This window comes from Triticum urartu, chromosome 1, assembly GCF_003073215.2.
Source record: "Triticum urartu cultivar G1812 chromosome 1, Tu2.1, whole genome shotgun sequence".
Classification (NCBI taxonomy): Eukaryota; Viridiplantae; Streptophyta; class Magnoliopsida; order Poales; family Poaceae; genus Triticum; species Triticum urartu.
Window position 1 is genome coordinate 439,652,061 of NC_053022.1, and position 25,930 is coordinate 439,677,990.

The following is a 25,930-nucleotide window of genomic DNA, read 5'->3' on the forward strand; positions in this document are numbered from 1 at the left end:
ACAACCATTGCCAAGGGAGCATGCTTACGCTGACCATGGGCTGCAGGTGAACCAGACCGCTGTAGTAGTCTGAGACCCCAGGGCGGTGGCCCCACCCCTGGCAGGAGAGGTGCACCGGGGGCCCAGAGCCAGGGCCTCCCTCGCGCCGCACGGGGGTAGGTCCTCTACCGGGGGAGGCGCCGGTGAGCCCTTCCCCCCGGTAGGGGGCCCGTAGTCGCTGAGGGCACTGCCAACGTCCTCCATGCCCCTTGGTGTCGTCCTGGTTTCCGGACGCCCCAACAGTGGTCGGGGGCGGCGCAGGGCGGGGCCCTCGTCTGGCGATATGAAACAAGGCTCGCGCCTGTGAAGGTCTCCGCTCGTGACACTCTCACATAATAATGAGTGGGGCTGTACATGCCCCGGAGTCTGCGGAGTGCCACCCTCGGGCCTCGAGGGTTCCCTCCCACATCCTAGTGGCAGCACTTAGCTCCGCACTGGTGAGAAGACTGGACTAGGTGCCGGACGCAACTATTCATTTCCTTTCTATAGCTGGTTGCAATCATTTTGTGAAATTTGGAGTTCTGGCATTTCTCGGTTGCTTGGTTGAGCCCCCTTTTCCTCTACTTCTTCGCCTGCTTCTTTGTTTTGCATCAGGGAGGACGGCAGTTGCCCGATGCTCTCCCTCGTGCACCCAGCGTGGGGGCTGGGCAGGTGTGTGCATGCGCTGGGCTAGCCTAAACCACGTACACATCTCGCCAAAGCCCTGTCACCCCAGAGCTTCGACTCCCTTGATCTCCTCAAGGCACCCTCGATTGAGCTCGTGATTGGCGCACCCTCCTAAGTCTGTGCCCTACGGGTACAGCGACGCGGTGCGCTAAGCCATGATTAGTGAAAGGATCGATATGGTTGACTAGAGGGGGGGTGAATAGGCAACTACCAATTTTTACTTTTCTTTACCAAATTAAACTTTGCATCAAAGTAGGTTGTCTAGATGTGCAACTAGGTGAGCAACCTATATGATGCAATAACACCAAGCATACAAGCAAGCAAGATAAGAAACACTAAAGAGCTTGCACAAGTAAAGGTAAGAGATAACCAAGAGTGGATCCGGTGAAGACGAGGATGTGTTACCGAAGTTCCTTCCTTTTGAGGGGAAGTACATCTCCGTTAGAGCGGTGTGGAAGCACAATGCTCCCCAAGAAGCCACTAGAGCCACCGTATTCTCCTCACGCCCTCACATAATGCGAGATGCCGTGATTCCACTATTTGTGCCCTTGAAGGCGGCAACTGAACCTTTACAAACAAGGTTGGGGCAATCTCCACAACTTAATCGGAGGCTCCCAACAAAACCATGAAGCTTCACCACATTGGACTATGGCTCCGTGGTGACCTCAACCATCTAGGGTGCTCAAACACCCAAGAGTAACAAGATCCGCAAGGGATGAGTGGGGGAATCGAAAATCCATTGGTGGAAGTGTAGATCGGGGCCTTCTCAACCACTCCCGAGCAAATCAAAAAGTTTGATTTGCTAGAGAGATAGATCGGGCGAAAATGGAGCTTGGAGCATTTAATGGAGCTTGAGCAATAAATGGAGCTTGAGGGGGAAGAGATAGGTCAAAGGGAAGAAGGGGACCCCTTTTTATAGTGGGGGAAACAATCCAACCGTTGCCCCTCACCAACCAGCCCCGCATAGGGCGGTACTACCGCTAAGAGGGGGCGGTACTACCGCTAGGTCAGTGGTACTGCCGCACCAGCCAGCGGCACTGCCGCGCAGAGGAGACTAGTAGGGAATAGGACCCAACGCGGTACTACCGCGGTGGTAGGGGCGGTACTACCGCTCCAGAAACGGTACTACTGCCTCTACAACCGCAACTAGTGTTGCAAAACCCAACATGATAAAAAGACCCCTCGAGTCGAGGCGGTAGGAGCCAGACAGCCCAGCGGTGCTACGGCAGCGGGGTCACGGGCGGTACTACCGCTTGTGACCCTTCGATCGTACTACCGCTGGTAGAGCGGTACTACCGCTGGGACATAGAAGAGAGAGAGAGAGGATCTCTCCAAAGAGGCTAAGGACGAGGCGGTGGTGCCAGGCACCCCAACGGTACTACTGCTGTGGAGTCATGGGCGGTACTACCGCTGTGGAGCGGTACTGCCGCTTGTGGCTCCTCAGCGGTACTACGGCTGAGTTGCGCGGTATTACCGCTGGGACCCAGACAGGACAAAGAAAAGTGGAGAGAACTCTTCAATGGAATAGAAAAGCTCGGAGGGTGAGAAGCTGATGTGTACGTGTTGATTCCACCCATGCAATACCCCAGCAGACCCCCTCTTGATAGTACGGTGCCCTCTATGCAACTAGTCCACCGAGAAAGAAACGAAAGAGCTACACCGTCTTGAAAGACACTCCGAAGGGAAGAAAATGTCTCATGCCAGGGGTGAATCTATGAACTATTCAAAGCACATGATTAGTCCGCAAACATGTTGTCATCAATCACCAAAACTACCTTGAGAGAGATATGCCGTAACAATTAGCTCATGCCTGAGTGCTCACGTAAGGAGGAGCAAGGCACCCGAAAGATGACATAACAAACTCTGCAGCTTTATGACACCTCCAGAGGTCAGTGGCTCCCGAGTCGGCAACAAGGAGGCCTCACTAGATGCCAGGAGGCGCACCCTCCCGAGACAGGAAACTACCCCGAGCGTATCAAGCTAAGTCACCCCTTCTTTTCGCATCTACGTGGAAAACGAAAAACGTCGGAGCAATAAGCATAACATAACAGCATAGAGATCACAGTTCATTACACGCTCCAGCAGGGCCATCTACCCTTTTCAAAATACAGGAAGAAAGGAAAGGTCAAACAATAGCGGCCCGCATGACCATGGCAGCTGATGAGGCGCGGCTCCGAGGGCCTCCGGACGCAGCTCAATCTGAGTCGCTCTCGCGCTTCACCACCGCGCGGCGGTGGGACAACCCGACGCTGTCCTCGAAGCGGGCCCGGCGACTAATCATAGCCGCTGCTGCTGGTGCTCTCGTTGGTGAAGAAGCTGCCGCCGCTGGGCGAACCACGACCATCGCCAAGGGCAAGCTCGCCCTCAGCCTCGTCAGATGCCGTCGCCCAGACCGATCTCACCGTTGCCGCCGCTGTCTTCGGGGCAGCACCTGTGTGGTGACCATCTTCCCCAAACACCCTCACGAAGAGGGTCGCGGCGCCATCATACTTGAAGTGGAGGGTACACTGCCCGCTCAGGCCACGCGCGCGGGCAAACACCTGCCGGCCGCGGGCCAGGGCCATGTTGCCCACGACGGAGACCTCCACTGTGATCCACGAGGCCTTGCTGCAGCAACCGTCGGCCTGCAGCCAGAGGCCGTCAAGACCCTGGGCCGGTAACTCGTCGACAAAGGAGCGCGGATGCCGGAGTCAGGTGCCAACCGGACTCTCCGACCACATGACGAACTCTGGGAGCACCACACGACGAACTCCGGGAACTCCGGGAGCACCACCGCCGAAGAGGTCGAGCGACCATGGCATGCCTCCCCTCGACGCAAGGGCTGCTCCACCTAGAGAGGCCCTCGCCATGGGAGGAGACACCGCTTTGGCCGCCAAGGATGGCGCCAGGCCCCGAAGGAGTGCGACCACACCCCCGGGGATCCACCGCCGGGGTCATGGCATGCTTATGGGGATGGCCCCACCCCTCTTTGGCGGTGGTGAGCCAGGCCCCTCCCGGCGAGCCTTCCGCATCTCCATGGCCGAAAACCTCTTCGTGGGCGCCATGGGACTGCAGCAAGGCGTCGAGGCGAAGAGGAAGAAGAAGGAGCAATCAGCGAGGAAGCAAAGATGTGCGAGGGGGCTATGCCCCTCCCCTCATTTATAGCCAGAAGGAGGCCAACCACCGGCCTCCATGATCGCTCGTAATGATGATTTTCTCCTGCATGCAGCGACGCCTCGTCAAGTCAGACAATTATCGAGGCAACATGGGGAAGCGGAGGCGCCCACATCCCATCAATCTCCACGCATCTACCAAGGTCGTAGGAAGTTGGGGCCCGCGGCGCTCCGCACTTGCCCTTTGGCTTCACCTCGAAGCCAAGCTCGAGGGCCTTGGGCCCAGGGGCTACTCTCGGCGTCCTGGGAATGGGGGTACCCGGACTTGCCTGCCTACGGCCCGTGCCGTGGCTCCATCAACGGCCCGGTATGACCCATCTTCAGCAACAACAACTCAAGACCCTTGCGAGGTGGACGACACCAAGACCTCCCTGGGGTTAGCCTCACTAGGTTGGCTCCCGAGGAGCGGAGATATCTATGCAAGGGTCACCTCGCGAGGCTCGCGTGACGTGAGCCATGACGACTAAGGCCAGGTGGGCGCCAGCGGGCGCAGTGTACCAGTTTCCTCTTTGGTGCTAAGGAGGCAAGCGCAGGCGCGGGGTCCTGAGGCATCAGGCAAAGGTTTCCATATCTGTGCAACAAGACCAGCAGGACGGTAGGACGGAGGTCATCATGGAGCCCACAATAACGTCACCACCAGAGCCTTTGGCAGGTGAAGACTACTTTTGTTAGGATAGCTTGTACTAGTTGTCCCCCTTCATACTTGGCCATTGTGGGATCCCTTCCCGCCTAAACATTTGGGAAGAGGACCAAGGCCACTATAAATAGGACCTAGCCGCCACCGTAGAAGGGGACGGATCATTGAAATCACCCTCTCAACCACCAGCTAATCGAGCTCAAGAACACCTCACCGTACCTCCTGAGGTTGCCCATCCATTGTACTAGTTCTTCCTCAGCCCCTCGAGGCAATCCACCCACAAACTAGAGTAGGGTATTACACCGCAAGGTGGCCCGGACCAGTATAAACTCATGTGTCTCTTGTTCTTTGGGTTCGTCGAGCTAGGCCGTGGAATCGTTGAGCGTTCGAGTCGGGGAGAGAGTGCTCCTCGTGGGCACCCTAGAGTTCGAACCTCAAGGGTTTGCCGGAACCCGTAATCCGACAGATGGCAGTATCTAAGGGAGTAAAAACTCGTTCTTCGCAAAAGACGGTTCTACCCGTCGATGCAGATAGAACCATGGTTGTACTGGCCCACGAACTAGCCCCACCACACATAATCGAGACTTTTCCAGACTGTACACTTAGACCGTTGGAGAGGGAACCAGGTACACCCCATCTAACCCAAACCCTAGTGGATAGTAGCCCACTTCTAGTTGACACATCACCATGTCCACCACATAGTACCCCCCACACTAGCAGTTTGTAAAGCACCTGCAGTGCCCAAAGCATGAAGACCACCACTGCGAACCCAAACTCCATGTTTAAAGAAGAAGAGCAACTGTTCTCAGGTCAGATTCCGTAGATATGGTCCATACTCTTTTGCCCTTGCATCACTGTATTTACTCATACCAACTAATTTCAAAATTGAAGGATCCAATTGAAACTCCAATGGCGCAACTGGTATGTTTTAAACCTATTTCTTTAACTGAATTGCTATACTAACTTCTTGCTCTAAGTTGATTTCAGTCTCAGTTGTATAAATAGTTATGCTCTCATGTCATGCAAATTACAAGTGTTGCCAGTGTTGTGTAGTTTCCCACACTTATATTCTGTCTATGTTGATGTGTCTTAAAAATATATGATTTGAACTATGTCTCTATCTTGATTTGGCAACATAAACTAGAATGATATGGATAATACAGTGACCATAGTACATAGATATATGTTTGTTTCATGTTCTTGTCCTGTCCACCTTACTTGTCGGGTGGTAGGTGCGACATATGCCAACGGGTGGCTTATCATTGTGGGAGCCAGTAAGACATTGCTGGTGCCTGGAAACGGGATGAGGCGAAGACATGCACGCCGGCGAATCTTACCCAGCTTCGGGGCTCTCCGTGGAGATAACACCCCTACTGCTGCTCTGCGGGGTCTCCGCATGATCACTAGATGGAAAAGTAGCTACACAACGCTCCTTGAGCTGTTCGGTGGGAGGAGAAAGAAGGGCACGGCTAGCTTGCTTCTTCTCCTTGTATGGTGTCTAAGACTAGCTGGGGGTCGAACCCTTTGCATGGGTGCCCCTGGGGGTTTATATAGGCCTACCCCCCGGGGGTACAATGGTAATCCGACTGGGCGCGGGGCCTAGCCGTTTGTGACTGCACTCGCCGGCTTCTACGCCGGCTGCTGGGGCCCGCCGACTGGTGGGTCCCGCTGGCTGCCGGCCCCTTGGTCGACAGGCAGGCCCCACTGTCCAGGACCTGGTCGGCGGCTGGTTACTGTTGCTCCATCTTGGTGATGTGGGCTTCATCGTGGTAGGCGCGGCTACAGTGCCGCCGCCCGTCGGGCAATCGTTGTAGCCTCACCGCGTCTTGTCTCCTTAATGGGGCGTTTCCTTCGAGGGAGGCGGCAAGCCGGCTGCGGGGAGCCAGCTCTGTCTTGGGCCGACTGGGGGGAGGCGTGGCCGCCTTCGGGTGTCTCTCTGCCCGAAGGGGCCCACCGTCTGTGGGCCGCACTGGCGGCCCGTCCTGGGTGACACCTAGGTCAACATGGCAACAGTGCCGCACCGGACGGGTCATGCCCACTCCGTACGGCGCACTGTGCCAGGCGTGCTCCGGGATTCGGGGGTGGCAGGCTTCACTGTAGCCACGCCCCTTCACATCGCCGCTAGGTGGATGCAAACTTTGAGGGTACGGTCTTGACCGCTTTGTGGGAGCCGGCTTCTTGGAGTCGGCCTTCTCGCGGCCGTCTTCTCGAAGTCGGCCCTCCCGTAGCTCTCTTCATGAGGGCTAAAGTCGGGCCGCCTTCCGAAAGCCGGCCTGGGTGACAGCCAGCAAGGGGAAGGCGGCCCCATGTCTTGGATTCTTGAGAGCCGGACGGGCTCGTAATTTTTTCAAAAGGGCCAGGGGAAGCCGGCTAGGCTACCCATGGCTATTTACTCCGACATTACTACTGAACCGGTTTACCAAAATGAGTTTCATATACTACATGCTAAACCTGTGATGTGTCTGCTTGTTTCTCTTGTAGAATGTGAACGGAATATTGGAGAAGAGCACCCCATTATGCAATGGTAGAGAAAGTAATGCAGATAAGGTTCCAGATAGTGAGACAACCCTATTGGTCTCCAAGAAAGGTGATAAAAATGATCTTGGCCACTACCGGTGGCACAAGCTCTTTGAACTCGCTGCCTGAATCTCTTCAGCTTATTTAGTCTCAGCTACAAGCTGAAAGGCATCAGCCGGTTGTGTTGCGCCAAGAAGTCGAAGGACCGAGGAAGTCCCTACAGAATTCAGATGCATACTTTTGGGTGCGACAACAATCGCTAGACAATTTTAGCGCCAAACAAGAGAAAACCAATAAGCTTGCTAAGCTTCTTGCCAGCATGGTGGGTATCTAGGATATCGTTTCTTGAGCTCTTCTGAAGTGGTTTCAGTTCTGGACTTGTTTTTCTACCACGTTTATTTTCACTGGTGGCCAATTTAGACGCCCAGTTTATGTAATATGCTGCTTTGTTCACTATATTTGTACTGGTGGCGATCTTTGATGCCCAGTGGATGTAATATTTGAAATAGTTGTAATAGCCAAGCGTAAGTTGCTTGTTTATTTATTTCCTTATTGTCTTGTTTATTTTTTTGCTTGTAGTCACTGCAATTCTTTTTCCGCGCTAACCTTTTTACTTAGAACTAGGCCACAATAACCATGGGCAACCGACCCGTTGTAACCATGGTCATGCTGCCTGCTGTAGTGGGCCTCCTAAGGTCTGTATGATCCATGGGCCTTCTACGGTCCATAGATTCAATGGGACTTCTACGGGCCATATGATCCATTGGCCAAACATGGGTCGTACTTTCGTGGACAATTAACGGACCAAAATATGGGTCGTAAATGGGCTATAACAGGAATCGTCTGTTTATGGGCCGACCATAACGGGTCGTTAATAAGCCCATGTGTACAACGGGCTTAATTCCAACGACAGGCATAACGGGTCGTTAATGGGCCATATTTGATGACACTATGAAAATGACCTAGTGGATTAAAGGGCCACAGACGGGCCGACTTTAACCACGGGCTAAATTTGGCCCACAAGCAGAACAGGCCGGTAACGGACCGTAAGTAATCGAATGCCAAAAATGAGCCCAATAATAAATGGGCCCTTAGAAGGCCGAAAGATAACACGGGTTGAAACGTCCCAATGGAATAATGGGCCGTTAATGGGTATAAAGCGATATATTGTTCATTATGGGCCAGTTTCACTACGGGCCATTTATGGGCCATGATTTACAAAGGGCCTCATATGGATCGGAAGACGTCATGGGCCATGATTTACAAAGGGCCTCATATGGGTTGGAAGACGTCATGGGCCATACATGGGCCGGAAGTTACAATGGGCTGGAATTATATTGGACGGCCCATATGGCGTTACTGGGCCTAATTCGGATAGGCTATAACGGGCCATGAGTTAGCGGGCTGTAAATGGGCTATATGCGAACAGGCCGTTAACAGGCCTTCCGTGGGCCGGGTTGCTACCTTTTGACTAAGTCAAATGGGCCGGCCTTTTGACCTGAATGGGCCACTATTGGGCCATGCCACATGTCGATGTATCATAGGCGCGTCCCATCCATTCACTAGATGACATCTGTCCTAGCACTAAGCTGACACATGGATACTTCGGCAAATGAGAATTTTACACGTGGAAAATCCGCACCGGCCAGGGCTATTAACAGGTTATCGGATCCAAACCGGAACTCGATAGCTTAATAGCGACCCATTATGGTGGATTCCAGGTGTTGGTTACCCTTGGCGAAAACACTCCCATGACGTGCGATTTATCATCATGGAAGTGGACACTTCCGTGATGATAATTTTGGTATTGTCATGGAACACTTCTACGACAGCACAGGTATGACTATCTTGATTCTGTCATAAAATTGTCATGGATGTACATGCATGACAGAAAACGTGACCCACTGTGACAAACACGTATCATCACGGAAGTGGTTTTTTTGTAGTACCAAACATAAAGCTTTAAATTACAAGCCAGGGCCACGAGGACCCGAATACATAAGACAGCGAAAGCATCAATATCTGAGTACAGACATAATTAGACAAGTTTTCCTTAAGAAGGCTGAGCAAAACAACGAAAACTAGATCGAAAAGGCGCAGGCCTCCTGCCTGGGGCCTCCTAACTACTCCTAGTCGTCGGTCTCCACGTAGTAGTAGGCTCCATCGGGGTCGCACTAGTCATCGACGGGATCAACTGGCTCCTGGGGTCCATCATCTCATCGCAGCAATCGGGTAACGGGGAAAAGGTAGCAAAGCAACCGTGAGTACTCATCCAAAGTACTCGCAAGACTTACATCAGATCTATGATAAGTATGCATCTGTATCAAAGGAAAGGGGATGTATCTATGGACTATACTGCAGAATTGCCAGAATAGTGGGGAAGGCCTAGCCTATTGAAGACTAGCATCTTGTAGCGTCTTGCAGCAATAGATGAGAGTAGAGGAACATATCATATAGTAACAAGTAAATAATAGCAACGCCCAGAGGTCCTTCCTCGTCTACCCTATGAGGAAGCGATCCCGGAGCCATCATACCAGTTTAGTGTAACAAGTATCCGGTTCTAGTTGTAGTAGATCGGGATACAACTCCGAGCGTCTGTTATTGTGGACACGGCTATTCGAATAGATTACTTCCTAGTAGGGGTGCACCAACTTACCCATCACGCTCATTAACATTTGCCGGACACACTTTTCCAGGTTATGCCCGGCCTCGGCTGATCGACACACCTACCTAGGCTCAACAGAGAGGCCAACACGCCGGTCTAAATCCTAAGTGTGAAGGGGTCATGGGCCAATTGTCCTAAGCACTCATGCATGTTATGTACGCGGTCTGGAGTAGACCCACCTCCTTATACAAGCGTAGGTAGCTACCGTCCAACCGGGAGCGCACCACTCAACTGTTGACATCCGAAGAGTTTTCGGGAGAATCGTACGACATCGAGTGCCCATACTTATTCCCGTGTGGTGGTCAGTGTGAAAAGGCCAGAGGTCTACTCAGATCATATATCCAAACCCATTAGTGTGTTGGGAGCTCGAGGTGATGATCAGTGCTCCTATCGCCCCGTCTCGCGGTCTTACGACAAGGGTCAGGCCCATCCCTCTCCTAAGGCGGTCTCTGCCTGCCCGGTCATGCTGTGTTAATAACTCACATGGGTACCCTTGGGGCCGACCCAACTTATCAAGACACTGACGGGAACTCATGTCCACCTCTACCATAGCGGTACCACATGTCCCTTCAGTCCCGCAGTAACAGTTAATGGGGAACGGTTAAAGTAGTTGTGGGTCCATACCATCAAGGTGAACTCAAAGGAATCACCCTCGATAGATCACACCTAAGGTAAAATGTCAAGGTGAAATTGGAGGAATCACCTGATACGTATCCATCATATCTACTTTTCCAAACACTTTTGACCTTGTTTTGGACTCTAACTTGCATGATTTGAATGGAACTAACCCGGACTGACGCTGTTTTCAGCAGAATTGCCATGGTGTTATTTTTGTGCAAAAATAAAAGTTCTCGGAATGACCTGAAACTTCATGGAGAATATTTTTGGAATTTATTAAAAATACTGGCGAAAGAATCAACACCAGGGGGCCCACACTGTCGGCGTTCTGGGAACGGGGGTCCCCAGACTTGCCTGCCTGCGGCCTGCGGTGTGGCTCAAAGGGGGGCCCTGCACGGCCCATCATCACCAACACAGACCCAAGACCCTCGCGAGGGGCCAAGCCTCGCAGGGCGGACGACGCGGAGCTTCCTCAGGCACGGCCTCATCAGGCTGGCTTGCGAGGAGGCGGAGAGATCAAGGCGGGGTACCTCACGAGGTGCCCGTGAAGCAAGCCATGACGACCGAAGGCGCCAGGCGGGTGCCAGCCCGCGCAGCGTCCTCCTTTCCCCTTTGGTGCAAAGGGAGCAAGCGCAGCCGCGGAGTACCGAGGCCTCAGGCAAAGGTTGCCATTTCGGTGCAACAAGACCAAGACCAGGAGGACTACAAGACGGAGGTCATTGTGGAGCCCAAGACGGCGTCACCACCAGAGCTTTGTGCAGGCGAAGACTACTTTTGTTAGGATAGCTGGTACTAGCTGTCCCCCTCAAAATTAGCCCGCCATTGTTGGCTCCCTTCCTGCTCGATATTTGGGAAGAGGACCAGGGCCTCTATAAATAGGACCAACCACCCACAGAACGAGGGAAGAGGAAAAGGACGAAAGAAGGGGAAAAAGAGAGAGAAGGGTGACTGAACCCCTCCCGGCAGTTCATCGCCCCGTCCAAGAGCAGACCCTCGTGAGGTTGTTCTTCCTTGTATTGTTCATCATCATCAGCCCAAGAGGCAATCCACCACGCCACACACTGGAGTAGGGTATTACACCACAATGGTGGCCCGAACCAGTATAAACCCTGTGTCATTCGTGTTGTTCTTTCCATTGCTTAGATCTTAGCGTGGCGGAGGGGTGCAGGTAGGTAGGAGGCAAAATCTCCGCGCACACCCCAGTGTTCGAACCTCAAGGGTCTGCCGGAACCCAAAATCCGACATTTGGCGCGCCAGGTAGGGGTGCGCCGGAGTTTTCTCTTCCGCCACCACCACGGCCTGCCTCGCGATGAGTAGCGCGTCGCCCGCTCCGGCCGCCGGCGCCAGCACGGTGGCCAGGGGGCTCCGAGCCCTGGCCCCAGCCCTGCAATGGGTACGGTGGTCGGACAAGTTCAGGCCAACGACGCCGCCGCGCTACGGCAGCGCGACAGATCCGCTGGCCTTCTTGCCGGCGAGCGAGGAGGCCCCCCCCTCGAAGCTGGAGGTGATGATAGGGTTATGGCCAACTGGCTCCCCATGGCCCTCACCGGCGCTCCGCGCCCATGGCTGCTCCACCTGCCGGAAACCTCCGGGGCCTCTTGGGAAGAGCCCCGCAGCCTCTTCCCCGCCCATCGCGCTACACCAACACCCCCGGTCGTCGCGACCCTCCTGGGCGGCTCGCAGGCGCCGCCTACAAGTGACCACGTCAAGCCGTTCATTCGCTGGGTCAGCGCCGCTTCCACACGGCAGGAGGCTCTCCCGGACCGGGCGACGTCCAAGGCCGGCCTGACCTTCAGCTCGGAGGACCACCCCTCCAACTCGGCCTGCTCGGGTGCGCTCCCCATGCTGTGCACCCCCACCATCTGCCAGGTGGCCGTCACCAGAACTCTCATCGATGGCGGTGCGGGCCTCAGCGTGCTCTCGGTCGAGGCCTTCAACCTCCTTTGCATACCCCTGGAACGGCTGCAACCCAGCCGGCCCTTCTCTGGTGTTGGGGGCGGATCATCCAGCTCCTTGGGACAAATCCGGCTCCCAGTAACCTTCGGCACCTACAACAACTTCCGCACGGAGCTGGTCGACTTCGACATCGCCCCCATCGGCCTCCCCTACAACGCCATCCTCGGCTACCCAGTGCTGGCCCAGTTCATGGCTGCGACGCACCCGGCGTACAACCTCATGAAGATGCCCGGGAGCAGCGGTGTCCTCACCGTGCACGGGACACCGGGGACGCGCTGCGGGTACTCAAGCTCGCCTTCAAGACGATGACATCGGCACAGCCCGCCAGCTTGGAGACCCCCAAGCCCAAGGGGGCTGCACCTGCCAAGAAGAAACAGTTGTTCACCCAAGACAAGGCAGAAACCAAGTAGATACCCGTCGATGAGGACGGGTCCACCAACGCCACTTTCACCATAGGCGCCAACCTCGAACTCGAGCAAGAGGAGGCCCTGGTCAAGTTCCTGCGCACGAACAAGAAGGTATTCTCTTGGGAGCCTGACCAGTTGGTGGGGATCCCTAGGAGCGTAATCGAGCATCACCTCAACGTGTGCCCTAACGTGCGTCTTGTGAAGCAGAAGGCAAGGCGGCAGTCCACAGAAAAGCAGGCCTTCATCGGCCAAGAGACCCGCAAACTAGAAGCCACTGGGGTCATTCGCGAGGTCCGATACCCGGACTGGTTGGCCAACCCTGTCGTTGTGCCAAAGAAGGGAGGGAAGGAGCGCATGTGTGTCGACTTCACCAACCTCAACAAGGCATGCCCGCAAGATCCGTTCCCGCTCCCCCGCATCGACCAGATCGTGGATTCCACCGCAGAATGCGACCTGCTGTGCTTCCTGGATGCCTTCTCTGGGTATCACCAGATCAAGATGGCGGTAAAAGACGTTGAGAAGACAGCCTTCCTAACCCCGTGTGGGGTGTACTGCTACACATGCATGCCATTCGGGCTGCGTAACACAGGGGCGACCTTTCAGCGGCTGATGCACATCACTTTGGGCCCGCAGCTCGGGAAGAATGTCGAGGCTTATGTCGATGACATTGTGGTGAAGTATCGGGAGGCCAAGACCCTGATACAAGACCTGGAGGAAACCTTTGCGAGCCTCAACGCAGTGAACCTGCGGCTCAACCCAGAGAAGTGTGTGTTCGGAGTCCCCTCGGGCAAGCTCTTGGGTTTCCTCGTGTCCCACCGAGGCATCGAGGCTAACCTGGAAAAGTTCAAGGCGGTCGAGGACATGAGCCCGCCGAAGACCCTCAGAGAAATGCAGAAGCTCACTGGGCGCGTGACCGCGCTAGGGCGCTTCATCTCCAAGTTGGGGGAGCGAGCGCTGCCCTTCTTCCAGCTAATGAAGAAAAAGGGGCCCTTTGAATGGACCAAAGAGGCCGACAAGGCTTTCCAAGATCTCAAGAGATACCTGACCAGCCCTCCGGTCATGGTGGCTCCGCGCCCTCAAGAGCCCCTAGTGCTTTACCTCGCCGCCACTCCCTACTCCGCCAGCGCAGCCCTGGTGGCGGTTAGGGAGGAGCGTCGAATCAAAACCATAGCAGCAGCCCGGGACAAGGCAAAACGGGAACAAGGAAGGCCCACAGAAACCGCCACCGCGGCTGAGGAGGATCAGCCGCCGCAGAGGAGTGCACCGGAGGCAGAAGAGGCCCCTCTCCCAGATGGCCAGCCTTCGGAGGCCTCATTGCCTCAGGAGGCTCTATGGACTCCGGAGGGCGCCACCAGCACTGACGCACCCAACCTCGTTGAGCACCCGGTGTACTTCGTCAGCATGGTGTTGCGGGACGCGAGGGCACGGTACCCCATGCCTCAGAAGCTCCTCCTCGCACTACTGGTGGCCTCGCACAAGCTGCGGCACTATTTTCAGGGTCACCCCATCAAGGTCGTCTCGTCATACCCCTTGGAGAGAGTGCTCAGGAGCCCTAACTCAGCCGGAAGGGTCGCTGAGTGGAACATAGAACTGCAAGCGTTTCAGCTCAAATTCAGCACGACCAGACTCATCAAGGGAGCAGCATTAGCGGATTTTGTGGCAGAATGGACGGAGGCACCAGGCCTCAAGGCCAACGAGGATCGGTCCCTCTCCCCGGGAAGCGAGGCGCCAGAAGGCTGGGTCATGTACTTCAATGGGGTGTTCTCCAAGCATGGCGCTGGAGCTATGGCGGTGCTTATATCGCCCACTCAGGACAACTTCTACTATGTTGTACAGCTTTGTTTCCAGCAAGGTGAAAAGGTCTCCAACAACATAGCGGAGTATGAAGGTCTAATAGCGGGCTTGAAGGCCGCAGCTGCCCTGGGGGTGAAACGCCTCACCATCAAGGGCGATTCGCAGCTCCTTGTCAATTTCTCCAACAAGGTGTACGAGCCGAAAGATGAGCACATGGAAGCCTACCTTGCGGAGGTCTGCAGGATGGAGAAGCAGTTCTGGGGGTTGGAGTTGTAGCATGTGCCCCATGGCACCAATCAGGAAGCCGATGACATCGCCAAATGCGTGTCCAGGCGGTTACCTCAGGAGCCTGGCGTTTTCGAGGAGCGGCTCTTCAAGCCCTCAGCCCTGCCGTCATTGTCAAACACGGCTCAGCCACGGGAGGAGCTCCCCCAGCCACCTGCCTCAGGAGCTCCGGCCTGTGGCCCGGCCTCAGGAGCACGCCTGCTCCTGACGATGGAACCTCAAGAGAGATGCTGGATCACGGAGCTCCGGAGTTACTTAACACGAGGGACCCTGCTGGAGAAGGAGGAGGAAGCGGAGCGAGTGGCACGCCAGGCCACGGCATACTGCATCAAGGATGGAGAGCTCTACCGGAAGCGACCAAGCGATGTGTCCCTGCGCTGCATCTCCAGGGAGCAAGGGAAGGAACTGCTGGAAGATATACACGGCGGAGACTGTGGACATCATTCATCATCACGGACCCTCGTCGGCAAGGCGTTCCGCAGTGGGTTTTATTGGCCCACCGCACTCAACGACGCCGTCAAACTAGTGAAAGCTTGTGAGGCCTGCCAGTTCCACGCCAAGCAGATCCATCAGCCAGCAGGAGGCCTACAGACTATACACCTTTCGTGGCCGTTCGCAGTCTGGGGGCTGGACATCTTGGGCCCGTTTCCTCGGGCGCCTAGGGGCTACTGCTACCTCTACATCGCCGTGGACAAGTTCACCAAGTGGGCTGAAGTAGAGGCTGTCCACACCATTCCCGCGGGTTCCATGGTCAAGTTCATCAAGGGCATCGTGAGCCGGTTCGGGGTGCCGAACCGCATCATCACGGACAACGGTTCGCAGTTCACAAGTAACCTCTTCAAAACATACTGTGCTAACCTTGGAACGCAGATATGCTACGCTTCGGTGGCGCACCCCCGAAGCAACGGCCTGGCCGAGCGAGCCAACGCAGAGGTCCTGAGGGGTCTCAAGACCAGGACGTTCAAGAAGAAGCTGGAGGCCTGCGGAAGAGGTTGGTATGACGAGCTTCAGTCCGTGTTGTGGTCCATCCGCACAACCGCGACCAAGCCGACTGGGGAGACCCCGTTCTTCCTGGTCTACGGAGCCGAAGCAGTCCTCCCTCACGAGGTCAGACGTTGCTCCGCACGGGTCCTGGCGTTCGACGAGGCGCAGCAGGACGCCATGCGGGGGATGGACCTCGTGCTAGGGGAGAAACGTCGCCGAGAAGCCGCGCTGCGAGCGGCGAGGTACCAACAGGCACTGCGGCGATATCACTGCCGCAACATCCGCCCCAGAACTCTCGAGGTAGGAGACCTCGTGCTCAGGCGGGTTCTCTCCAGGGAGGGGCTGCACAAGCTCTCTCCCATGTGGGAGGGCCCGTTCAAAGTTTTTCATGTTTCTAGGCCCGGCTCCGTGCGCTTGGAGACTCAGGAGGGGGTGCCGGTCCAGAACGCATGGAACATCCAGCACCTCCAGAGGTTCTACCCCTAAAAAGGCCCAAAGCCTGTGAAGAAGGCGAATGCCAATGAAGCTGTCGTGTTTGGGAAAAGGCCCAGAGCCTATGAAGAAGGCGAATGCCTGTGAAGCTGTCGCGTTTTGGAAAAGGCCCAGAGCCTGTGAAGAAGGCGAATGCCTATGAAGCTGTCGTGTTTTGGAAAAGGCCCGGAGCCTGTGAAGAAGGCCAACGCCTGTGAAGCTCGCCGCCCGTGACACTCTCACGTAATAATGAGTTGGGGTTGTACACGCCCCGGAGTCTCAGGAGCGCCGGCCTCAGGCCCTGGGGCTCCCTCCCACGCCAGTGGCAGCACTTAGCTCCGCGCTGGTGAGAAGACGTCGAAGACTAGATTAGGTGCCGGACGCGGCTTTTCATTTGCTTTCCGCAGTTGGCTTGTTCCTTCTCATTCGAAGTTTTATTGAAGTTGTTGCCGTCTTTGGCTTGTGGTTCTTCGACTTTTCACTCTCCTGCCTCGATTTCTCTTATGCAAGGCCTCGCGAGGGGGGGGGGACTGCCGAGCGCCCTCGCGAGTGTTCCCGTCCTAGTCGTTCAAAGGGTTCGCAACCTGGGTCCATTACAGGAGCACCCTTCCAGTCCGTGCACCATGGGCATCGCGACACGAACACAGGGCCTGGGTCGGTCGCCCCCCCACGGCCGGGGCCGGGAACTATCCACACACGGGCACGCAGCCGGAAGGCACGATAACGGAAGCAAAACGATGATTAATAGCAATAACCCAAACACGCCCCCGCGGGGCTCCACACTACTGTCTTTTTTACGCAGGAAAAAAAGGTAAAGAAAGAACAGATCAGGCGCAGCTCGCCTCACACCGGCCTGCAGGGAACACTTGAGTTGCCTCCGGGGCTCAGGCAGACTCCCTCTCGCGCTTCACCGGGGCACGACGGCGGGCGGACACGCTACCACCCCCAAGAAGATGCGACAGCGTGGAGGCTGACCACGGCCACCGCTGGAAGAGTCGCCGCCTGAAGAAGAATCGGAGAAGCTTGGGGAACCCCGAGCGCCGCCAGTCACGCGAGTGCTGTCTTCTCCATCGTCGCCGGAGCTAGGCTCCCGGCCGCGGTCGTCGTCCTCGGGGCAGCACCCTGCGCGGCGACCATCTTCCCCAAACACCCTCACATAGAGGGTGGCATCACCGTCAAACTTGAAGTGCGGGCTGCAACGACGGCTCAGGCCACGCACGCGGGCAAACGTCTGCCAACCGCGGGCCAGGGCCAGGCTCCCGGCTGCGGAGACCTCCAGTGAAGCCCATGAGGCCCGGCTGCAGCAGCCGTCAGCCTGAAGCCAGAGGCTGCCCGGAGCGCCGGCCGGGAGCTCGCCGAGGACGAAGAGAGGAAGCGGAAGCCGGGTGCTTGTCGGCTCCGCCGACCACACGACGAACTCCGGTAGCACCTCTGCAGCATGAAAGCATGGCCTAGGGGGACGCACAACCGGAGCGCGTCCCCCGGCCGCAGCGATCCGCCCGCCGCCGCGCTGGAAATCGTCTCCACGGCCGCGGGGAGCTGCCGTGGTGGCCACAGGATGTTTGCGAGGGCGCCCTCGGCCGCGCTTGGGCGGGGGAGAGGCAGGCTCAACCTGGTGAGCCTTCCCCTTCTCTGCGGCCGAGAACCTCCTCGGCGGGGCCATGAAGAAGAAGGAGAAGCAAGGGGGGATGAGCTTGAAGGGCGCGCGCCCTTCCGTACTTATAGCCGGCGAAGGCCAACCGCCGACCTCCACGATCACAGGTAATCATGACCCGCTTTGCATGCAGGGACTAGTCCAATCCGTGCAGTTACCGAGGCGCCATGGGGAAGTGGAGACGCCCACGTCCAATCAACCGCCATGCAGCGCCCAAGGCCGCAGGCTGTTAGGGCCCGCGGCGCTTCACTCTTGCCCTTCTGCCTCCCTGCATGGCCAAGTCCGGGCACGCCTTGGGCCCGGGGGCTACTGTCGGCGTTCTAGGAACGGGGGTCCCCAGACTTGCCTGGCTACGGCCTGCGGCGTGGCTCAAAGGGGGGCCCAGCACGGCCCATCTTCACCAACACAGACCCAAGACCCTCGCGAGGGGCCAAGCCTCGCGGGGCGGATGACGCAGAGCTTCCTCAGGCACGGCCTCATCAGGCTGGCTCGCGAGGAGGCGGAGAGGTCAAGGCGGGGTACCTCATGAGGTGCCCGTGACGCAAGCCATGACGACCGAAGGCGCCAGGCGGGTGCCAGCCCGCGCAGCGTCCTCCTTTCCTCTTTGGTGCAAAGGGAGCAAGCGCAGCCGCAGAGTACCGAGGCCTCAGGCAAAGGTTGCCATTTCGGTGCAACAAGACCAAGACCAGGAGGACTGCAAGACGGAGGTCATTGTGGAGCCCAAGACGGCGTCACCACCAGAGCTTTGTGCAGGCAAAGACTACTTTTGTCAGGATAGCTGGTACTAGCTGTCCCCCTTAAAATTAGCCCGCCATTGTTGGCTCCCTTCCTGCTCGATATTTGGGAAGAGGACCAGGGCCTCTATAAATAGGACCAACCACCCACAGAACGAGGGAAGAGGAAAAGGACGAAAGAAGGGGAAAAAGAGAGAGAGAAGGGTGACTGAACCCCTCCCGGCAGTTCATTACCCCAGCCAAGAGCAGACCCTCGCGAGGCTGTTCTTCCTTGTATTGTTCATCATCATCAGCCCAAGAGGCAATCCACCACGCCACACACTAGACTAGGGTATTACACCACAACGGTGGCCTGAACCAGTATAAACCCTGTGTCATTCGTGTTGTTCTTTCCATTGCTTAGATCTTAGCATGGCGGAGGGGTGCAGGTAGGTAGGAGGCGAAATCTCTGTGCGCACCCCAGTGTTCGAACCTCAAGGGTCTGCCGGAACCCGAAATCCGACACACACCCTGTCCACGAGGGTGGGGGCGCGCCCCCTGTCTCGTGGGCCCCTTGAGGCTCCACCGACCTCAACTCCAACTCTATATATTCACATTCGGGGAGAAAAAAAATCAAGGAGAAGGATTCATCGCGTTTTACAATACGGAGCCGCCACCAAGCCCTAATCTCTCTCGGGAGGGCTGATCTGGAGTCCGTTCAGGGCTCCGGAGAGGGGAATCCATCACCGTCGTCATCATCAACCTTCCTCCATCACCAATTTCATGATGCTCACCGCCGTGCGTGAGTAGTTCCATCGTAGGCTTGTTGGACGGTGATGGGTTGGATGAGATTTATCATGTAATCGAGTTAGTTTTGTTAGGGTTTGATCCCTAGTATCCATTATGTTCTGAGATTGATGTTGCTATGACTTTGCTATGCTTAATGCTTGTCACTAGGGCCCGAGTGCCATGATTTCAAATATGAACCTATTATGTTTTCATGAATATATGTGAGTTCTGGATCCTATCTTGCAAGTCTATAGTCACCTATTATGTGTTATGATCCGTTAACCCCGAAGTGACAATAATTGGGATACTTATCGGTGATGACCGTAGTTTCAGGAGTTCATGTATTCACTAAGTGTTAATGCTTTGGTCCGGTACTCTATTAAAAGGAGGCCTTAATATCCCTTAGTTTCCAATAGGACCCCACTTCCATGGGAGGGTAGGACAAAAGATGCCATGCAAGTTCTTTTCCATAAGCACGTATGACTATATTCGGAATACATGCCTACATTACATTGATGAACTGGAGCTAGTTCTGTGTCACCTTATGTTATAACTATTGCATGAGTGATTGCATCCGACATAATTACCCATCACTGATCCATTGCCTACGAGCTTTACACATATTGACCTTTGCTTAGTTACTTTACCGTTGCCACTGTTACAATCACTACAAAACTGCTACTATTACTTTTGCTACTGTTACCGCTACTATCATATTACTTTGCTACTAAATACTTTGCCACAGATATTAAGTCTTCCAGGTGTGGTTGAATTGACAACTCAACTGCTAATACTTGAGAATATTCTTTGGCTCCCCTTATGTCGAATCAATAAATTTGGGTTGAATACTCTACCCTCGAAAAAAATCAAGGAGAAGGATTCATCATGTTTTACGATACGGAGCCACCGCCAAGCCCTAATCTCTCTCGGGAGGGCTGATCTGGAGTCCTTTCGGGGCTCCGGAGAGGGGGATCCATCGCCATCATCATCATCAACCTTCCTCCATCACCAATTTCATGATGCTCACCGCCGTGCGTGAGTAATTCCATCGTAGGCTTGCTGGACGGTGATGGGTTGGATGAGATTTATCATGTAATCGAGTTAGTTTTGTTAGGGTTTGATCCCTAGTATCCATTATGTTCTGAGATTGATGTTGCTGTGACTTTGCTATGCTTAATGCTTGTCACTAGGGCCCGAGTGCCATGATTTCAAATCTGAACCTATTATGTTTTCATGAATATATGTGAGTTCTTGATCCTATTTTGCAAGTCAATAGTCACCTACTATGTGTTATGATCCAGTAACCCCGAAGTGACAATAATCAGGACCACTCCCGGTGATGACTATAGTTTGAGGAGTTCATGTATTCACTAAGTGTTAATGCTTTGTTCCAGTACTCTATTAAAAGGAGGCCTTAATATCCCTTAGTTTCCAATAGGACCCTTCTGCCACGGGAGGGTAGGACAAAAGATGTCATGCAAGTTCTTTTCCATAAGCGCGTATGACTATATTCAGAATACATGCCTACCTTACATTGATGAACTGGAGCTAGTTCTGTGTCACCCTATGTTATAACTTTGTGTGAGGAATCGCATTCGACATAATTATCCATCACTGATCCATTGCCTACGAGGTTTTCACATATTGATCTTTGCTTAGTTACTTTTCCGTTGCCACTGTTGCAATCACTACAAAAACTACTATTATTACTTTTGCCACCATTACCGGTACTTCCATATTACTTTGCTACTAAATACTTTGCTGCAGATATTCAGTCTTTCAGGTGTGGTTGAATTGACAACTCAGTTGTTAATACTTGAGAATATTCTTTGGTTCCCCTTGTCTCGAATCAATAAATTTGGGTTGAATACTCTACCCTCAAAAACTGTTGCGACCCCCTATACTTGTGGGTTATCAAGACTATTTTCTGGCGCCGTTGCCTAGGAGCATAGCTCTATTCTTTGAGTCACTTGGGATTTATATCTGTTGATCACTATGAGGAACTTGAAAGATGAAAGAACCAAAAATTTTCCCTCAACTACGAGGGGAGGTAAGGAACTGTCATCTAGCTCTGCACTTGATTCACCTTCTGTTTTGAGTTAACTTGCGACACCTACTCCTGCTATTTATTCTGATATGTCGCATGTTATTGATGATGCCACTTCTGCTATGCATGGTGCTTATGATGAGACTACTTCTATGCTTGATAATAATGTGCCATTAGGTGAATTTCTTGATGACCAACTTGCTAGGGTTAGAGAGAATGAAATTATTGAAACTGATAATATTGATGAAAGTGATGATGAAGATTCTCCCCCTAGGTATGAACTGCCTGTTGTGCCTGAGGGTTATGTTATGGATGAAGAAACTGCTAGAGACTTTTTAGCTTGCAATGATAGATATGATCTTAAGAAACTGTTAGCTACACTGAAAGAAAAATCTTTGAATGCTAGAATGAAATATATATATATATATGACCTTGCTTTTGCTACTTCACCCATCTGTATTTTCGATAAAGATTATGATTCTCTATCGACCCTGAGTTAATTTTGGTTGAATCTAATCCTTTTTATGGCTATGAATCTGAAACTGTTGTGGCACATCTTACTAAATTAAATGATATAGTCACCCTGTTCACTAATGAGGAAAAAATTCATTACTACTATATCCTTAAGTTATTTCCGTTCTCATTAAAGGGTGATGCTAAAACATGGTTTAATTCTCTTGATCCTGGTTGTGTGTGTAGTCCCCAGGATATGATTTATTACTTCTCTGCTAAATATTTCCCCGCTCATAAGAAATAAGCTGCCTTAAGGGAAATATATAGTTTTGTGCAAATTGAAGAAGAGAGTCTCCCACAAGCTTGGGGGAGTCTTCTCTGATTACTTAATGCTTTTCCTCAATATTCTCTCAAGAAAACGAAATACTTGATATCTTTTATAATGGACTAACCGATGCTTCCAGAGACCACCTGGATAGTTGTGTTGGTTGTGTTTTTAGGGAAAGAACTATTGATCAAGCTGAATTGCTATTGAATAATATGTTGAGTAATGAAAATGATTGGACACTTCCTGAACCAACTCCTAAGCCAACTCCGAGGAAAATGGGTATTCTATTTCTCAGTCCTGAAGATATGCAAGATGCAAAGAAATCTATGAAAGAAAAGGGTATTAAAGCTGAAGATGTTAAGAATTTACCACCTATTGAAGAAATACATGGTCTTGATAACCCGACACAGGTAGTAAAGGTAAATTATCTTTATAGATTTGATGAAGGTGATATTCCTCGTTATAAGTCTACTAGCCAATGCTTAGATGATTTTGATAATTTTATTGTTAAACAAGAAAACTTCAATGCTTATGTTGGTAGACAATTGAAACGTAATGCTTATATGATTGAACACTTGAGTGATTATATGTCTAGAGTTAAAGGTGAGCTTAAACTTGTTAGTAAACATGCTTCTATGGTTACCACTCAAGTAGAACAAGTGCTTAAAGCTCAGAATGATTTGCTCAATGAATTAGATAAAAAGAAAAATGAAAAATGCTATTAGAGTTGTGACTAGAGGGGGTAAAATGACTCAGGAACCTTTGTATTCGGAGGGCCACCCAAAGATAATTGAGCAAGGTTCTCAGAGAATTAATGTTGATGCACCTAGTTCTTCTAAGAAGAAGAAAAGGAAAAATGATAGGTCTCTGCATGCTTCTAGTGAACCTGTTGCTGACACACCTGAGAATCCTAATGATATTTCTATTTCTGCTGCTGAAACACAATCTGGTAATGAACTTGAACCTAGTGATAATGTTAATGATGATGTTCATGTTGATGCTCAACCTAGCAATAACAATGATGTAGAAATTGAACCTGCTATTGATCTTGATAACCCACAATCAAAGAATCAATGTTATGATAAGAGAGATTTCGTTGCTAGGAAGCACGGTAAAGAAAGAGAACCATGGGTTCAAAAACCCATGCCTTTTCCTCCTAAACCATCCACGAAAGGGATGATGAGGATTTTGAGTGCTTTGCTGAAATGATTAGACCTATCTTTTTGCATATGCGTTTGACTGATATGCTTAAAATGAATCCTTATGCTAAGTACATGAAATATATTATTACAAATAAAAGAAAGATACCAGAAGCTAAAATTTCGACCATGCTTGCTAATTATACTTTTAAGGGTGGAATACCAAAGGAACTAGGAGATCCCGGAGTACCAACTATACCATGCTCCATTAAAAGAAACTATGTTAAAAACTGCTTTATGTGATCTTGGAGCCGGTGTTAGTGTTATGCCTCTCTCTTTATATCGTAGACTTGATTTGAATAATTTGACACCTACTGAAATATCTTTGCAAATGGCTGATAAATCAACTGCTATACATGTCGGTATTTGTGAGGATGTGCCTGTTGTGGTTGCAAACGTTACTATTTTAACGGACTTTGTTATTCTTGATATTCCCGGGACGATAGTATGTCTATTATTCTTGGTAGACCCTTTTTGAATACTGCAGGGGCTGTTATTGATTGCAACAAAGGCAATGTCACTTTTCATGATAATGGTAATGAGAATATGGTACACTTTCCGAGGAAACAACCTCCAGTCCACTATATTAGTTCTATTGGAAAAACTTCAACGATTATTATTGGAGGTTTTGAATTTCCCCTTCCTACTGTCAAGAAGAAATATGATATTCTTATTGTTGGGGACATGCATATCCCTGTTGAGGTAACTTAGTGTTATTCGAAAATACTCCATTTTCATGTTATTCGAAAAGAGTTAGTTAACAAGACTTGATCAACCTTGTTAGTGGATTCCTTTTGATGAGCATGACATGGATGAAGTCAGAAAGCACAACTCTATGTACCCTCTTTTTACTTTCTATTATTTATATTAAATAAGGAAAACATAGTATTTTCTGTCCGTTTTCTGAATTATCCTTGCAATAAAAAATACCCCGAAAATAAAAGTTCTCCAAATGCCCTGAAAATTTTAGATGATTTTTTGTAGAATATTTAAGAATATTTGACACTGAGAACACACCAGGGGGACCCACCACCTGGCCACGAGGGTCCAGGGCGCGCCCACCCCCCTGGGGCATGCCCCTTTCCTTGTGGACCCCACATGGGCCCCTTCCACTTATTATTGCACCCACACACTTCGCCTTCCTCCAGAAAAAATCCTCCATCAGCTCAAACCTGAGTTCTAGCTCATCTTGCTGCCATTTTCGATCTCCTAGCTCAAAGCTCCATTCACAAAACTGCTTTGGGGGATTGTTCTTCGGTATGTGACTCCTCTAATGATCCAATTAGTTTTTGTTCTAGTGCTTTATTTATTGCAATTTTTTGCTGCTTAGGTGACCCTGTTCTTGAGCTTGCATGTCAAATTTATGTGGTCAAAAGTAGTTTTAATGCATGATATGGCCTCTAGGCACTTGTGGGAGTAGTTGCTATCAATCTTCTTGAGTTTGGTTCACTTTTATTTTGAGTCACTAAAAATTTCAGAAATTTTTCAGAGGAAGAAAAATGTTTAGGAAAATGTACCAAGGTGGTTCCTCAAGGAAGCAAGGCCCAAGGCTTGCGATACATGAGCCGGACAATGAACTACCAAGGGAAGCTCAAGTGCGGCCTTGTGAATGGCCGTCAGAGGAGTTCATGGTCCAGGCAGGCATCAATGATGAATTTGACACGTACATGCGTAACGCTGATCTTGAGGGCTTCGTGTCAGATAAGTGCCGGCAATACCTCTATCTAACTGATTCATTTGTGATAAGGTTTAAATTTCCATCCTCGTGCAATTCTCACACTTTTTTATTTGACCTTTATGATAAACCATATACCATGGACCTAGAATATTCTAATATTGCTTGTAAACTCCCGCAGTGGGGCAATGTTAGTGAACCTCGCAAATCTGAATACAAAGACTTTCTTGCTAGTATTACTGTGGGGGAATCTAGGGAAATCACACAAGCTACCATAGGGAGCATTCATTTCCCTTCCATACATTATTTTGCTCTCTTCATTGATAGATGCATTAACGGTAAAGATGAGGCTTGTCACATGTGCGTTCCAGATCTTAGTGTCCTCAAAAGTGCGGTATTAGGTGATAAACAACATAACTTGGGGGCTATTGTTGCACGTAGGTTGCATCACAACAGTATAAGTGGAGATTTGTTTGGTGGAATTTATGCAACTCGTGTAGCTAACTATCTTGATATACCCATACGTGGAAATGATATTGAGTTGCCTCCTGCTTACCTAGATTATAATGCCATGTGTCGGTGTCAAAACTGGCGGATCTCGGGTAGGGGGTCCCGAACTGTGCGTCTAAGGCGGATGGTAACATGAGGCAGGGGACACGATGTTTTACCCAGGTTCGGGCCCTCTTGATGGAGGTAAAACCCTACGTCCTGCTTGATTATACTTGATAATATGGGTATTACAAGAGTTGATCTACCACGAGATCGGAGAGGCTAAATCCTAGAAGCTAGCATATGGTATGATTGTCTGTTGTCCTACGGACTAAAACCCTCCGGTTTATATAGACACCGGAAGGGGCTAGGGTTACACAAGGTCGGTTACA